Genomic DNA, 14,127 nt, shown 5'->3' with positions numbered 1-14,127 from the left:
CAGCCGCGGCCAGCGGCAGTTCTCCTGAACTGCTCTCTGTAGTATTCAGCAGCCGGGGATTTAAAATCCCTGCCTGCTGAATGAGCTGCCTCTGATTGGTCACAACCTGACCAATCAGAGGCAGCTCTCACTCACACCCATTCATGAATTCATGAATGGGTGAGTGAGTGCTGCCTCTGATTGGCTCAGTGCAGGGACCAATCAGGGGCAGCTCTCAGCTGTCATTCATGAATTCATGAATGGGTGTGAGGGAGAGCTGCCTCTGATTGGTCAGGCTGTGACCAATCAGAGGCAGCTCATTCAGCAGGTGGGGATTTTAAATCCCCGGCTGCTGAATACTACAGAGAGCAGTTCAGGAGAACTGCCGCCGGCCGCGGCTGAACTCCGTCGGCCGGGACAAGGTGAGTATATATATTTTTTTTATTTTTACACATTTCTGGATGAATTGCAGGGAAGGGCTTATATATTTAAGCCCTTCCCGACAATTCATCCCGCGCTCGCCGGCAGCCCATTGCTTTCAATAAAGCCGGCTGTATTGCCGGCTCCATTGAATTCAATGGGCAAACATCGTTCTTCTCTGCCACAGCTGTTACAGCTGTGGCAGAGAAGAATGATTTGTCTTCTATATGTTCTCAATGGGGTCGGCGCTGCTGCCGCCGGCCCCATTGGGCGCATATAGAGAAGAGAACAGGAATCGCAGATAGGTGCGATCTGTGATTTCTGTTCTATAATTTATCGGACGAGCGCATAAAAAGCGCTCATGTGTCCGATACCATTGCAAAGCAATGGTTTTATAAAATCGCCGGACGCATGCGCATGCGCAAATCACGCGAAAAAACTCCCGTCTGACTAAGCCCTTAGCTGTAAAATACCCTGTTCTTCTTATTAAAGTCAATGGAGGAAGAACTCACTAAAAACTCAATAGATAGAGCGTGCTGCAGCTCAGTCACAGATATAACTTGTTATGTCTACTAAATGTCTTCTTGATGTGAATCTATCACTGTTGAATGTTAATCTATTTAGTGGCCTATATAGCGTTATGGGGAAAGGCTGGCTGCGCACAAGTGGCACAAAAAGTAGTGTGCCGTTAGGATAATAACGCTTATCACAGAATACGATGGGCTCATAGCTATGTGTCTATTGCATTCATGTAAAAGCCCATTTACACGCAACGATTATCGTTTCAACAAGCAAAAGATTTAATGACTTGTTTGCATTCCAATGATGAGTATTTAGACAAATGATAATTGTTTGAAATCCTTGCTGTTTCCCTCACATGCTATATAAACACTGTATATGTTGTTTGCTCAGCTGACTGTGTGTTTATGCAAAGAATCTCTCACAGGAGGATTTTAATTAGTGCAAAGAAAAAGCCATTGTCTACTGCAGGATGAGTCATTGTGTTTAGCTGGGCAAACAATCATCCCTCCCTCAAGTCTTTGAAACACTGAAGGACTGAACAAATGACATTAAGGCCTCATGTCCACGGGCAAAATAAGAATTAAAATCCGCAGCGGATTTTAACTCTTCTTCTGCCCGCGGATCCGCACCCCATAGGGATGCATTGACCACCCGCGGGGTAGATAAATACCCGCGGATGGTCAATAAAAGGGATTTAAAAAAACTGGAGCATGAAAAAATCCGGACCATGCTCCATTTTTATGCGGGTCTCCCGCGGGGACGGCTCCCTCGGGCTTCTATTGAAGCCTATGGAAGCCGTCCGGATCCGTGGGAGACAAAAATCGGGATTTACTCACCCGCTCCATTTCTTCTCTTCTCCGCGGCGCCATCTTCTCTCAGCCGCGGCCGGATCATTTTGCTTCGGGACGGCGCATGCGCGGGGCACGTCACCGATGTCATCATGCGCTTCCGCCGAGCCGAAGAAAGAAGATCCGGCCGTGAGGCAGAGAAGATGACGCCGCGGTGAAGAGAAGAAACGGAGCGGATGGGAGGTGAGTTAATTCTGATTTATTGTTATTTTCGGCGCTCATGTCCGCGGGGCAGAAGGGACCCGCTGCAGATTCTACATGGAGAATCTGCAGCGGATCTGATTTTCCCCGTGGACATGAGGCCTTAAACCTAAAGGCCCATTCATACACAAAGATGATCATTTAAAAGATGGCTTTTAAGCCATCATTTTGCATAAACTACTACTTGGTACTAATGCCTATTAGCACCAATTAGTAGCATGTGAGTTGCCAGGAGCTGTATTAAGGGAACAGACCATCCGCTGTTCACTGCATACTTTCGCTCTGTTCTGCCGGCGGAGCTGATAGCTGAGCCAATGCAATCAGCTGTTATCACCTCCCCCCTCCCCCCCCCATCGGCAGAACACAGCGTGCAGTCCGTCTTATCAGCTTTTCTGCTGAACGATGAATTTCAGGCAGAACTGAATTCCATTGTTCGGCAAAAAAGTGAAAGATGGGCACATTTAGACACAACGATTATTGCTCAAAAGATGGCTTTTGAGCAAATTTAGAGCGATAATCGTTGTGTCTAAATGGGCCTTAATGACAAGAGAACGAACTAATGACTATTTTTATGCAGGATGAAACTCAGCGATAAACGACAAATGAATGAATAGTTCACGATGGCTTCACATTTACACATAACAATTTTTGCTCACTTTCACTCATTTGAACAAATTTTGAGTGAAAATCGTTGTGTGTAAATGGGCCTTAAAGAGCAACCCCTCAAATCCAGACCATTCATTGCTGACAACCGCATATACAAGTAGATACAGAGCAGCCATCAGCCAAAAGGTGGGGGGACACTGCAAAAGCACTCCACTCATCAATACATAAGTTAAGTTCCCAGTATTATTGGTTAAAGGGGTTTTTAATGGAAATACTATTGATGACTTATCCTCAGGATAGGCCATCAATAGCTGATCGGCTGCGATCCGCCGCTTAGGATCCCAACCAATTAGCTGTGCGGGCGCATGCTGTCAGTGCATCAATAACACAGAGGTGGAGCAGAAGCCTCTGCACCGACGTCTGTGTAGTGGCCAGTGCTTGTAACTACAGGGGGAGAGTGATGGCTGACGTAAGTATATACAATTACATTCCTGGACTCAGTGGGTCACCTACTTACAGCCCATAAATTTAACTAGTAGAAGTAAAAGTAGGTGACAGAATCTCTTCGAATACATTAGCAGTAACCACACAAATCTCTGTGTTTGCTACAATGTATCAGTCTAGAGTGCAGACTGTTTAGCTAACAGAAGGTTGTCTAGATCTAGTTGTATCACATGGGCCAGAATTAGCCCGGAGGACGTACCCAAATTCGAAGCTGCTGAATTCCACACCAAAATCCGCAGGTCTAACTAAGGATTTTAATGTGAAATTACAGGCAGGTTTTATGTGCTGCAGTTAGGGGCTGCAGGTTGCAAGGTAAGATGAGCGGCAGATCAAAATCAGAGGCGGACCCACAGATTATTTCCAGTCAAAAGCTGGACAAAAGAAAACCTCTGATTTCAATGGTTTTATTTTCACTTGCTGTATCCGTAGTGAGCAAGTGCAGTTGTGCTCACACCTATCTGTTTAAGCTTGAAGATGGGCTTCAGACGAGCAAAATGTGACATGTCTGTAATACATATACGTATTATGGACGTTTTACAGATGACAGTATAACTGTACGTCATCAGTATTCTAACATTATTTGATCTCTTCTTGCCTCCATATATTTTATTTTCTACTGGACAAATACTGATCTGTGTTTGCTCAATAGAAGATAATAGGAATGCAGAGACAGAAAGGGAAAAAATAGGTCATGTTGCTTTTTTTAAAAAAAACAGACATAAAAAATATATTTCCATATGAATAGTTACATAGATGTACATTAGCTCCATTTAACAGTCCGCAAAACACAAACCAAATACGGAACTAAGGTTACATGCATAGGAGCAAACACAATATTTCACTTGCCAATGTGCCTTTTTATACATGGATGTGAGGCGCTTTTCATTCAAAAACACCTTGCATCATTTCTGATGCACACTTGTGATCCTCAGGCGAACTAGAGGATCCCAAGTGTTTCCCATTGATTTCAATAGGAAACATCACATCGCACTCGTATGCACATTGCACAGCATGTGAGTGCCATGCAATGTCTTTTAAGGTCCCATTGAGAATAATGAGTTATGCGCTTCAAGAGAATGTAAAAAAAAAGACCATATTGCGATTTTTAACCTTGAACCATTGCTTCGAGGGGAAAAAAAAATCGCTCATGTGAATAACTGCATTTAAAAGAATAGAGTTCATATTCGCTCACTTTTTATGCGTCTCGCAAAGCACAAAACTAAACTCGCATGAAATTCTCGCTCATGTTCTTGTAGCCTAAAACATAGAGTTTGCAATAAAAGGCCATTTTAAAGGAGATGTCCCGCGCCGAAACGGGTTTTTTTTTTTTTTAACCCCCCCCCCGTTCGGCGCGAGACAACCCCGATGCAGGGGTTAAAAAAACCACCCGCACAGCGCTTACCTGAATCCCGGCGGTCCGGCGTCTTCATACTCACCTGCTGAAGATGGCCGCCGGGATCTTCTACCTTCGTGGACCGCAGCTCTTCTGTGCGGTCCACTGCCGATTCCAGCCTCCTGATTGGCTGGAATCGGCACGTGACGGGGCGGAGCTACACGGAGCCGCTCTCTGGCACGAGCGGCTCCATAGAAGACTGCTGAAGACCCGGACTGCGCAAGCGCGGCTAATTTGGCCATCGGAGGGCGAAAATTAGTCGGCACCATGGAGACGAGGACGCCAGCAACGGAGCAGGTAAGTATAAAACTTTTTATAACTTCTGTATGGCTCATAATTAATGCACAATGTACATTACAAAGTGCATTATTATGGCCATGCAGAAGTGTATAGACCCACTTGCTGCCTCGGGACATCTCCTTTAAGTCTGAAAAAACCACTGTAGCGTTTTTAAGCTTCATTTGAAAAAAAAAAACAACAAAAAACACAAGTTGGAAAACCCCTGTAATATTATTAAAGGCATTATTATTGATATTATTAAAATAAGTAGTTAAGGTATATTAACATGCAGGTCCTCCAAAAATGGGATCAGTTGTTAAGTACCTGCTAGTTTTCCTTTTTTCTGGTTTAATACTGCAGGACATTGAACATTCCCCTATGAGTGGTTTTGTATAGATCTTGTTTTGTTGTATTACATTACTGAAAAGGCGACCTACTGCTGTGTGGACTTTGCTGCGTTCCGCCCTTTAGCACATTTGCACGACAGGTTTAACTACATAGATTTATGTTCTTTTTCAATCTCACTGAGTGTGAACATTTCGAAGGGAAGGTAGGAAGCCAAAATTATGCAAAAAAAAAATTAATAAATTACGGTTCAAGCCATGCTTGTGCAAAAAGTTTGTGACTTTTTGAAGTTACACTAACATATGCCACTTTAAAAAGTTTGTCGGGAGGAGGCATGGCCAGCCAGCCCAACTGATTTAAGAAGAATTTACACCAGAAACTTGAGCACATTCCAGCAGAAATCTACTCCAGCTTCCAGTAGGCATAACTTTCTTTTTAGACCAAGATGCGCCTCTTCATACATTAGTCGCATCTAGAGATGAGCGAACGTACTCGTCCGAGCTTGATGCTCGCTCAAGTATTAGGCTACTCGAGATGCTCGTTACTCAAGACGAGCACCACGCGGTACTCGAGTCAATTCCATTTCCTTCCTTGCGCGTTTTGCGCCATTTTCTGGCCAATAGACATGCAGGGAAGGCATTACAACTTCCTTCTGTGACGTTCCAGCCCTATCCCACCCTCCCCCCCAGCAGTGAGTGGCTGGTGAGAGCAAGTGACCGCCGAGTATATAAAGCAGTCCCGCCCGCTGCTCGCCTCAGACACACGCTGGCAGAGATCAGGGAGAGTGCTTTTCCTGCTATAGGTAGAGTGTTAGGCTACTGTTTGCGTCTGCAAGAGCCCCAACGGTCCTTCTTAGGGCCACATCTGACCGTGTGCATTACTGTTGTGGCTGCTGGAAGCAGTTTTGCACAATTTTTTTGTTTTCATCTTGGGCTCTGCAGACTATTGCGTTGTCAGTCTGCAGCCAATTATACAGAGTATAGGGGCAGTACTGGTGAGGCAAGGACAGTGGTAGTGTAGAATCCTGTCAATAAGTACCCCAACGGTCCTTCTTAGGGCTACCTCTGACCGTGTGCATTACTGTTGTGGCAGCTGGGAGCAGTTTTGCACCTTTTTTTTTTTCATCTTGGGCTCTGCAGACTATTGCGCTCTCAGTCTGCAGCCAATTATACAGAGTATAGGGGCAGTACTGGTCAGGCAGGGACAGTGGTAGTGTAGAATCCTGTCAACAAGTACCCCAACGGTCCTTCTTAGGGCTACCTCTGACCGTGTGCATTACTGTTGTGGCAGCTGGGAGCAGTTTTGCACCTTTTTTTTTTTTCATCTTGGGCTCTGCAGACTATTGCGCTCTCAGTCTGCAGCCAATTATACAGAGTATAGGGGCAGTACTGGTCAGGCAGGGACAGTGGTAGTGTAGAATCCTGTCAACAAGTACCCCAAAAAAGCTCCTCCTAAGAGCTACCTGTGAGCGTGTGCATTACTGTTGTAGTGGCTCACTATTAGCCAGCTAGGCCTTTCTGCAGCCCACCGTATAATTTTTTCAGCCTACAGTGTGCGTTACATAACCGCTGTGACCCTCCAAGTGCAGGCCAATAATTGCCTAATTTTTTACACCGCTCTGTGCGTCCCGTCAGCTCACGCACAGCATACGCCCGCAGCCGCTGATAGAGGGAAAGATATATACACGCTATCTAGGCTGCTGGTTTTAAAAAAAAATAAAAAATCCTCCTTTGGGCTACCTGTGACCGTGTGCATTACTGTTGTAGTGGCTCACTATTAGCCAGCTAGGCCTTTTTGGAGCCTAGCGTATAATTTTTGGTGGACTGCAGTGTGCGTAACATAACCGCTGTCAGCCTCCAACTGCACGCCACTAATTGCATAATTATTCAGACCGCTCTGTGTCTGCTCTAGTGGTAATACACCATGCTGAGGGGTAGGGGTAGGCCTAGAGGCCGTGGACGCGGGCGAGGACGCGAAGGTCCAAGTGAGGGTGTAGGCACAGGCCGAGTTCCTGGTCCAGGGGAATCACAGCCGGTTGATGCAGGATTAGGAAAGAGGCAAGTTTCTGGGGTCCCCAGCTTCATATAACAATTTTTGGGTCTACGTAGTAGACCTTTATTACAAAATGAGCAGTGTGAGCAGGTCCTGTCGTGGATGGCAGAAAATGCATCCAGCAATGTATCGACCACCCAGTCTTCTACGCTGTCCACTGCTGCAACTCTGAATCCTCTCGCTGCTGCTCCTCCTTCCTCCCAGCCTCCTCACTCCTTGAAAATGACACATTCTGATGAGCAGACAGACTCCCAAGAACTGTTCTCGAGCCCCTGCCTTGATTGGGAAAAAATGGTTCTCCCACCTGAGGAGTTTGTCGTGACCGATGCCCAACCTTTGGAAAGTTCCCGGGGTCCGGGTGATGAGGCTGGGGACTTCCGGCAACTGTCTCAAGAGCTTTCAGTGGGTGAGGAGGATGATGATGATGAGACACAGTTGTCTATCTGTGAACCCAGAATGTCTAGGGCATGGCGTGTGGGCCGCAGCCAACATGTATTTCCTCTCACGTAACCTCAGCTATCCGGGGCACTGCAATGGGATTTCTTTCTGTACAGTCTGTGTGTTCCTGCTAGCCACCCATGCTGCGGGTGCACACAGACTTACCGTAGCAGAGTTGTACCTGCCTGGCACTTTTTAAAAAACCCATAATGTCTAGGGCATGGCATGTGGGCTGCAGCCAACATGTATTCCCTCTCACGTAACCTCAGCTATCTGGGGCACTGCCATGGGATTTCTTTCTGTACCGTCTGTCTGTTCCTGCTAGCCACCCATGCTGCGGGTGCACACAGACTTGCCATAGCGGAGTTGTACCTGTCTGTCCCCAAAACACTGACAGACTTGGGTAGGGTGCAGAGTGCAGAGGGTTTACCCCTTGCGTTGTCGATGAGGTATCCGACACCCAAACAGAATGAGTAGTGTGTGGACACATGGATTCCCCATTGGACGCAGTGTCGTGCGGGGGGTTGGGCAGCATGTAACCCGGGAGAAGAGGCAGCGGTGTGTCCTGCAGGCAGTGATTGTGCTTGGTTGGAGGTAGTGTGGTGCTTAGCTAAGGTGTGCCTTGCTAATGAGGGTTTGTCCGAAGTAAAAATTGTTGAGGGGGGGCACTCTTGCCGCTATTGTGGCCTAATAGTGAGACCTGGGAACCTGAGATGCAGCCCAACATGTAGCCCCTCGCCTGCCCTATCCGTTTCTGTGTTGTTTCCATCACTTTCGTAGGTTATGCAGATTTGCACAAATGAAAGCCTTAGCAAGCATCGGTCATATACAAAAATGCTCGAGTCGCCCATTGACTTCAATGGGGTTCGTTACTCGAAACGAACCCTCGAGCATCGCGGAAAGCTCGACTCGAGCAATGAGCACCCGAGCATTTTGGTGCTCACTCATCTCTAGTCGCATCATGCACCCATGGGGATCACATTAGGCCCAGCGTTTCAAACGCCAGTCTTAATAATTAATTCCCCTCTTAGTTTAAAATAAGAGACACTAAGTCTTACTATGTATGAGCAATTTTAATTCAAGTGACTTAATGTACAGATAACCTAAATATGGTTTCACCATCTAACTGGCACAGAAAAGTGAATCTTGGCCAATTTATTGCTCACTTATAATCCCTAAGGAACGGAGTATGATTGCACTTTTGTTTGTCACAAGGACTCAGAGGTGACCTAAGGTAAAGTATGTGCTGTGAAAGGGAAGAAATGATAAGAACATTGGGAAATGTTGTGTAAAATGTTTCATCCGGCATAATCTGACAAGCCTGATGAATGGGCATTAGGTTGCCTTGAAAGCTTGCCTACATAATTTTTCTGAATAGGCAATAAAGGTATCACCTCTATAATACTTTTGTCTTTTTTATACAAGAGTATTTAACATTACTGAGTTTTATGGGGAAATGCTGAGATATTGAAAAGTGCTGGATATGTGAAATAATATATTATTTGTATAGAAGTGCGAATGGACAACAAATACTGTCATCCACATAGATCAGACCTTAAAGATTTTATTTGGCATATTTAGCACAATATGATTATTAAAAGTGCTGTAAAACAGTATTTGCCCTCACCTGATTTCTTCTATTTTCATTAATTTGTCAAATGTTTGAGATCATCCAACCAATTGATATAAAATCAAGAAACATCACCCATCTGAGAACTATTTCCAGGTGCTTGGCTTAACCCCTTAATGACGCGGCCATTTTTCTTTTTCCATTTTCGTTTTTTCCTCCCCCCTTCAAAAAAATCGTAACTCTTTTATTTATCCATCGACGTCGCTGTATGAAGGCCTGTTTTTTGCGGGACGAGTTGCATTTTTCAATGGTGCTATTTAAAGTACCATATAATGTACTGAAAAACTTAAAAAAAAATTGTAAGTGGAGTAAAATGAAAAAAAAAACGACATTTCGCCATCTTTTAGTGCGTCTTGTTTCTACGGCGCACAAACGGCAACAAAAGCGACATGATAATTTTATTCTATGGGTCAGTACGATTACTACGATACCAAACTTGTATAGGTTTTTTTTTTACTATACTACTCTTTTTTTTTCAAAGACATTTAATTTTTTTCAATTATTTTCTGTGGTCATTTTGTGCGCACAATAACTTTTTTATTTTTCCATCGATGTAGTTGAGCAAGGGCTCATTTTTTGCGGGAATTGTTGTTTCCGATAGTATCAATTTGGAGTACATACAAGTTTTTGATCACTTTTTATTGCGTTTTTTCAGACTGGATAACTAAAAAAGTGCATTTCTGGCGTTCTTTATTTTTTTTTCGGATGACGTTCACTTTGCGGGAAAAATAATGCTCTTTTTTGATAGATCGGAATTTTATGGACGCGGTGATACCAAATACATATTTTTATTTTATAATTTAGATTTTTTAATAATAGATATGGCAAAAGGGGGGTGATTTAAACTTTTATATCTTTTTTTTACAATTAAAAAAACTTTATTTATTTTTTTTAAACTTTACTTTGAAGTCCCCCTGGGGGACTTTACCTTGCGATGCTTTGATCGCTCCTGCAGTATGACATAATGCTATAGCATTACGTCATACTGCAATTTACCAGGCAGTATGGATGGCTTCATGGGCAGTCTGGTAAGGCAGCCCTGGGGCCTTTCATTAGGCCCCCGGCTGCCATGACAACGGCACGGCTCCCTTGATCTCACCACGGTGGGGCCGTGCGGGACCCCCGAACATCGTTCAGGGCATTTAAATGGTTAATAGCCACGATCGGCCGATTGCGGCTATTGCCCGCGGGTGTCAGCTGTTATAAACAGCTGACGCCCACACTGTATGAAGAGAGGTTGCCACGTAACCTCTCTTCACACATACCCCGCCGCTCCATGACATACCTTTACGTCATGGAGCGGGAAGGGGTTAAGGACATTGGGTCACACAGGTTGTATTCCGTGCACTCCCTTTGACACCCACTGTCTCCTCTGTTTGCAGTGGTGTCGTGAATGACAACTCTGGACTGCTACGGAGTGGAACAGGGTTGTCTTCAGAGACTAAAGCAGATTTATAGTTCGGCACTGATGACGGGCATGTTCGTGCCTGGAGACCTTGGGATGAGCACCTCAATCCTGCCTTTGCTGTGGAGCACTACACTGCCCCCTGCTGGTGTGATGGTCTGGGGTGCCATCGCATATGACAGTCGGTCACCCCTTGCAGTCGTACGAGAGACAATGACAGCACGGTGATATGTTTAGGACATCCTGCAGCCACATGTGTTTCGCTCATGGCGGCTTCCAAGAGGCATTTTCCAACAGGAAAATGCTCAGCTTCACACAAGGGGGTCACAGGAATGTCTCCACAATATTGTCACCCTTCTGTGGCTGCCTGGTCACCAGATTTTTAAAACCAGTAGAACATGTATGGGACTATCTGGGATGCCAACTTCAACAGCCTATGAGTTTGCATAATCTACAGGCTGAGTCACAGCAAATGTGGACGGATATGCTGGAGGATACCATATAGAACCTGTATACCTCCATGCCCACCTGTATCACATCTTGCATTAAAGCTAGAGGCAATACAACAGGGCACTAGAGCCTCCATTCCCACCTGTATCACATCTTGCATTAAAGCTAGAGGCAGTACAACAGGGTACTAGAGCCTCCATGCCCACATGTATCACATCCTGTATCCAAGCTAGAGGTGGTACAACATTGTGCTAGAGCCTCCATGCCCACCCATATCACATTTTTTATCCAAGGTAGAGGCTGTACAACAGTGTACTAGAGCCTCCCTTCAAGTGTTCAGTGTGGCTCTAAAATTGCAATCACTTACTTATATCAACATTACAATCACACGGAAAGTTTCAAATGCAGTAAAAAATGGAACCTGCGGCAGCATGGATAGATCCAATAAAAACTTTAAGCTTTATTCCTCCATACAGATAGTTGCTACGTTTCGACATATAGCTAGCTCTTTCTCACAGAAAGTTTCATTTGATTTTGCCAAATTCTGCTAGTTGCTTGATTTTTTTTACAATGCCCTAATGGCAGTGAAAAAAATCAATAAAGTTTATTGAAAAAAGTGGAAAAAATAGAAAACTTTCCCCTTATAAAATACTATATTCTGAAAAACATTTCAAAAATACATGTATAATCGTTATTGCAGTTATGTGCTGTATGAGGAAACAATGAAATGAACACATTAGCATGACAAATGACATTAAAAAAAGGAACAGTGACAGCATTCCTGTTCCTTGTTCCCCCCTCCAGAAGCAAATCAATAAAAGTGAAGCAAGAAGTCTTCTGTATGCAAAAATAGTGCCAACGGAAACTACAACATGCCCTACAAAACGCGCAAAAAGAAATGGCCTCCAATAAAAAGTCCTTTTATTGTACAAAAGTACTAAAACATAAACTATATATATTTAATATCCCAGTAAATGTAACAATAAAGCCTCGGCCAGTTTGAATGCTCACTCATAATTCCAAGAGAGAACGATTGGACTTTGGTTTGTTATACGGTGAGCTAAGTCAAAGCATATGCAGGTGAAAGGCAAAAGCAATATGAGTGCGGGGAAATGCTGAAAGAGAACAGGTTGTTTAAAAGGGTATGTTCACATGAAGCAGATTTGGTGCAGTCAAAATCTGCTCCGTTTGGTGTGGATTTTGAAGTGGATCTGCAACAGATCTGTGTTAACTTCTGCATAAAATTCCACAAATTTGTTATGGCCCAATCACAACAAAAAAGTTATCATGAAATTTATGCTAATACACTACAGCAGATGTGTCAAACTTAACGCCCGCGGGCTGAATGCGGCCCATATCGCCACTTTATGTGGCCTGCGAGGTTCAGATGCAGAAGAGCCTCTTCTAGATTGAAAGATCCTGAACTGTGCTAGGAAGACTCTCTGACAAATTGTAGATGTATTCGCTTATGTGAAAGACTGAACGATATTAAGAGATTCTTATTGAACAAGTCAACAATGAATCTGCCTGTCTAAACAGGCTGTACAAGAGCGAATGAGCTAGTGGTGACATCACTCGTCCATTCACTCCTGCAAACGAGAATCGTCTTTTCTAAAAGGAGCCTTAGTTACTGTAATAAAATAGTGCCAAGTGCCTACTTACTGGGGCCAACATTTTTCTGTACCTGGGCAGGCACTCCTCTTCTGTCTAACATCATCTTTCTAAGGCCTTAGTCAGATGGGCGTTTTTTCGCGTGATTTGCGCATGCGCATGCGTCCAGCGATTTTTTGAAACCATTGCTTTGCAATGGTATCGGACACATGAGCGTTTTTTATGCGCTCGTCCGATAAATTATAGAACAGAAATCGCAGATCGCACCTATCTGCGATCTGCGATTTCTGTTCTCTTCTTTATATGCGCTCAATGTGGCCGGCGGCAGCAGCGCCGACCCCATTGAGAACATATAGAAGACAAATCCTTCTTCTCTGCCACAGCTGTAACAGCTGTGGCAGAGAAGAACGATGTTTGCCCATTGAATTCAATAGAGCCGGCAATACAGCCGATTCCATTGAAAGCAATGGGCTGCCGGCGTGCGCGGGATGAATTGTCGGGAAGGGCTTAAATATATAAGCTCTTCCCTGCAATTCATCCAGAAAAGTGTTAAAATAAAAAAAATATATATACTCACCTGCTCCCGGCAGCCGGAGTTCCGCGCGGCCGGCCTGCAGTGGGTGTGAAGGGGGTGTGAGTCAGACCTGCCCCCTGATTGGCTCAGCGCTGAGCCAATCAGAGGCAGCTCTCACTCACACCCCCTTCACACCCACTGCAGGCCGGCCGCGCGGAACTCCGGCTGCCGGGAGCAGGTGAGTATATATATTTTTTTTATTTTAACACTTTTCTGGATGAATTGCAGGGAAGGGCTTATATATTTAAGCCCTTCCCGACAATTCATCCCACACTTGCCCGCAGCGCATTGCTTTCAATGGAGCCGGCTGTATTGCCGGCTCCTTTGAATGCAATGCGCTGGACAGCTCCTGCCCATTTCTAATGAAACGTGGCTAGGAGCAGATTTTTGGGCGATTTTCGGGCACCGGTCACGCGATTTGCGGATGCGCATCCGTCATGCGATCCGCAAATCGAGCGGAAAAACGCCCGTCTGACTAAGGCCTAACACTGAAGCTCCCTTTGGTGATGGTACATGGTATTACAAGCCGAAGGTCCCTCTAGTGGCTGCACATAGTACTACATGCCAGAGTTCCCCCTAGTGGCCAGCGTGTGATACTATCTCCAAGACCGCCTTCTGACATCACATAATACCTAATCCCATTGAACAGCCTTTATAAACCTCTTCCTGCACATAAATAGATGCCAGAGTATTAGGTCCCATTAATTCCAGCACTCTTGTAGTAGTTTTTCTTATGTTTGTATACTCAGGTACCTCACCAAGGTCTTGTTTGACTACTCTCTTTGATCTCAATTTGGCACAGCCTCTTCTATTGATCTCCGAATAACCACATTAAGATGGCCATTAGAGGGCTGTGACCTGCAGATCCAC

At 44.8% G+C, this 14,127-nt stretch overlaps 2 protein-coding genes across 2 annotated transcripts in view; both read right to left on the bottom strand.

The window, feature by feature from the left end:
- The window catches only part of SLC25A45 (solute carrier family 25 member 45), a 67,428-nt gene that overhangs the window by 37,520 nt on the left and 15,781 nt on the right, over positions 1–14,127 (bottom strand). The gene's annotated exons all lie outside the window — the stretch shown is intronic.
- Positions 1–14,127, bottom strand: part of LOC136582150 (solute carrier family 25 member 45-like) — an 81,614-nt gene that overhangs the window by 51,761 nt on the left and 15,726 nt on the right. The gene's annotated exons all lie outside the window — the stretch shown is intronic.

Source organism: Eleutherodactylus coqui, chromosome 11 (assembly GCF_035609145.1).
Source record: "Eleutherodactylus coqui strain aEleCoq1 chromosome 11, aEleCoq1.hap1, whole genome shotgun sequence".
Classification (NCBI taxonomy): domain Eukaryota; kingdom Metazoa; phylum Chordata; class Amphibia; order Anura; family Eleutherodactylidae; genus Eleutherodactylus; species Eleutherodactylus coqui.
The sequence above is the reverse complement of the archived record's forward strand: the minus strand, read 5'-3'. Positions and strand labels throughout refer to the sequence as shown.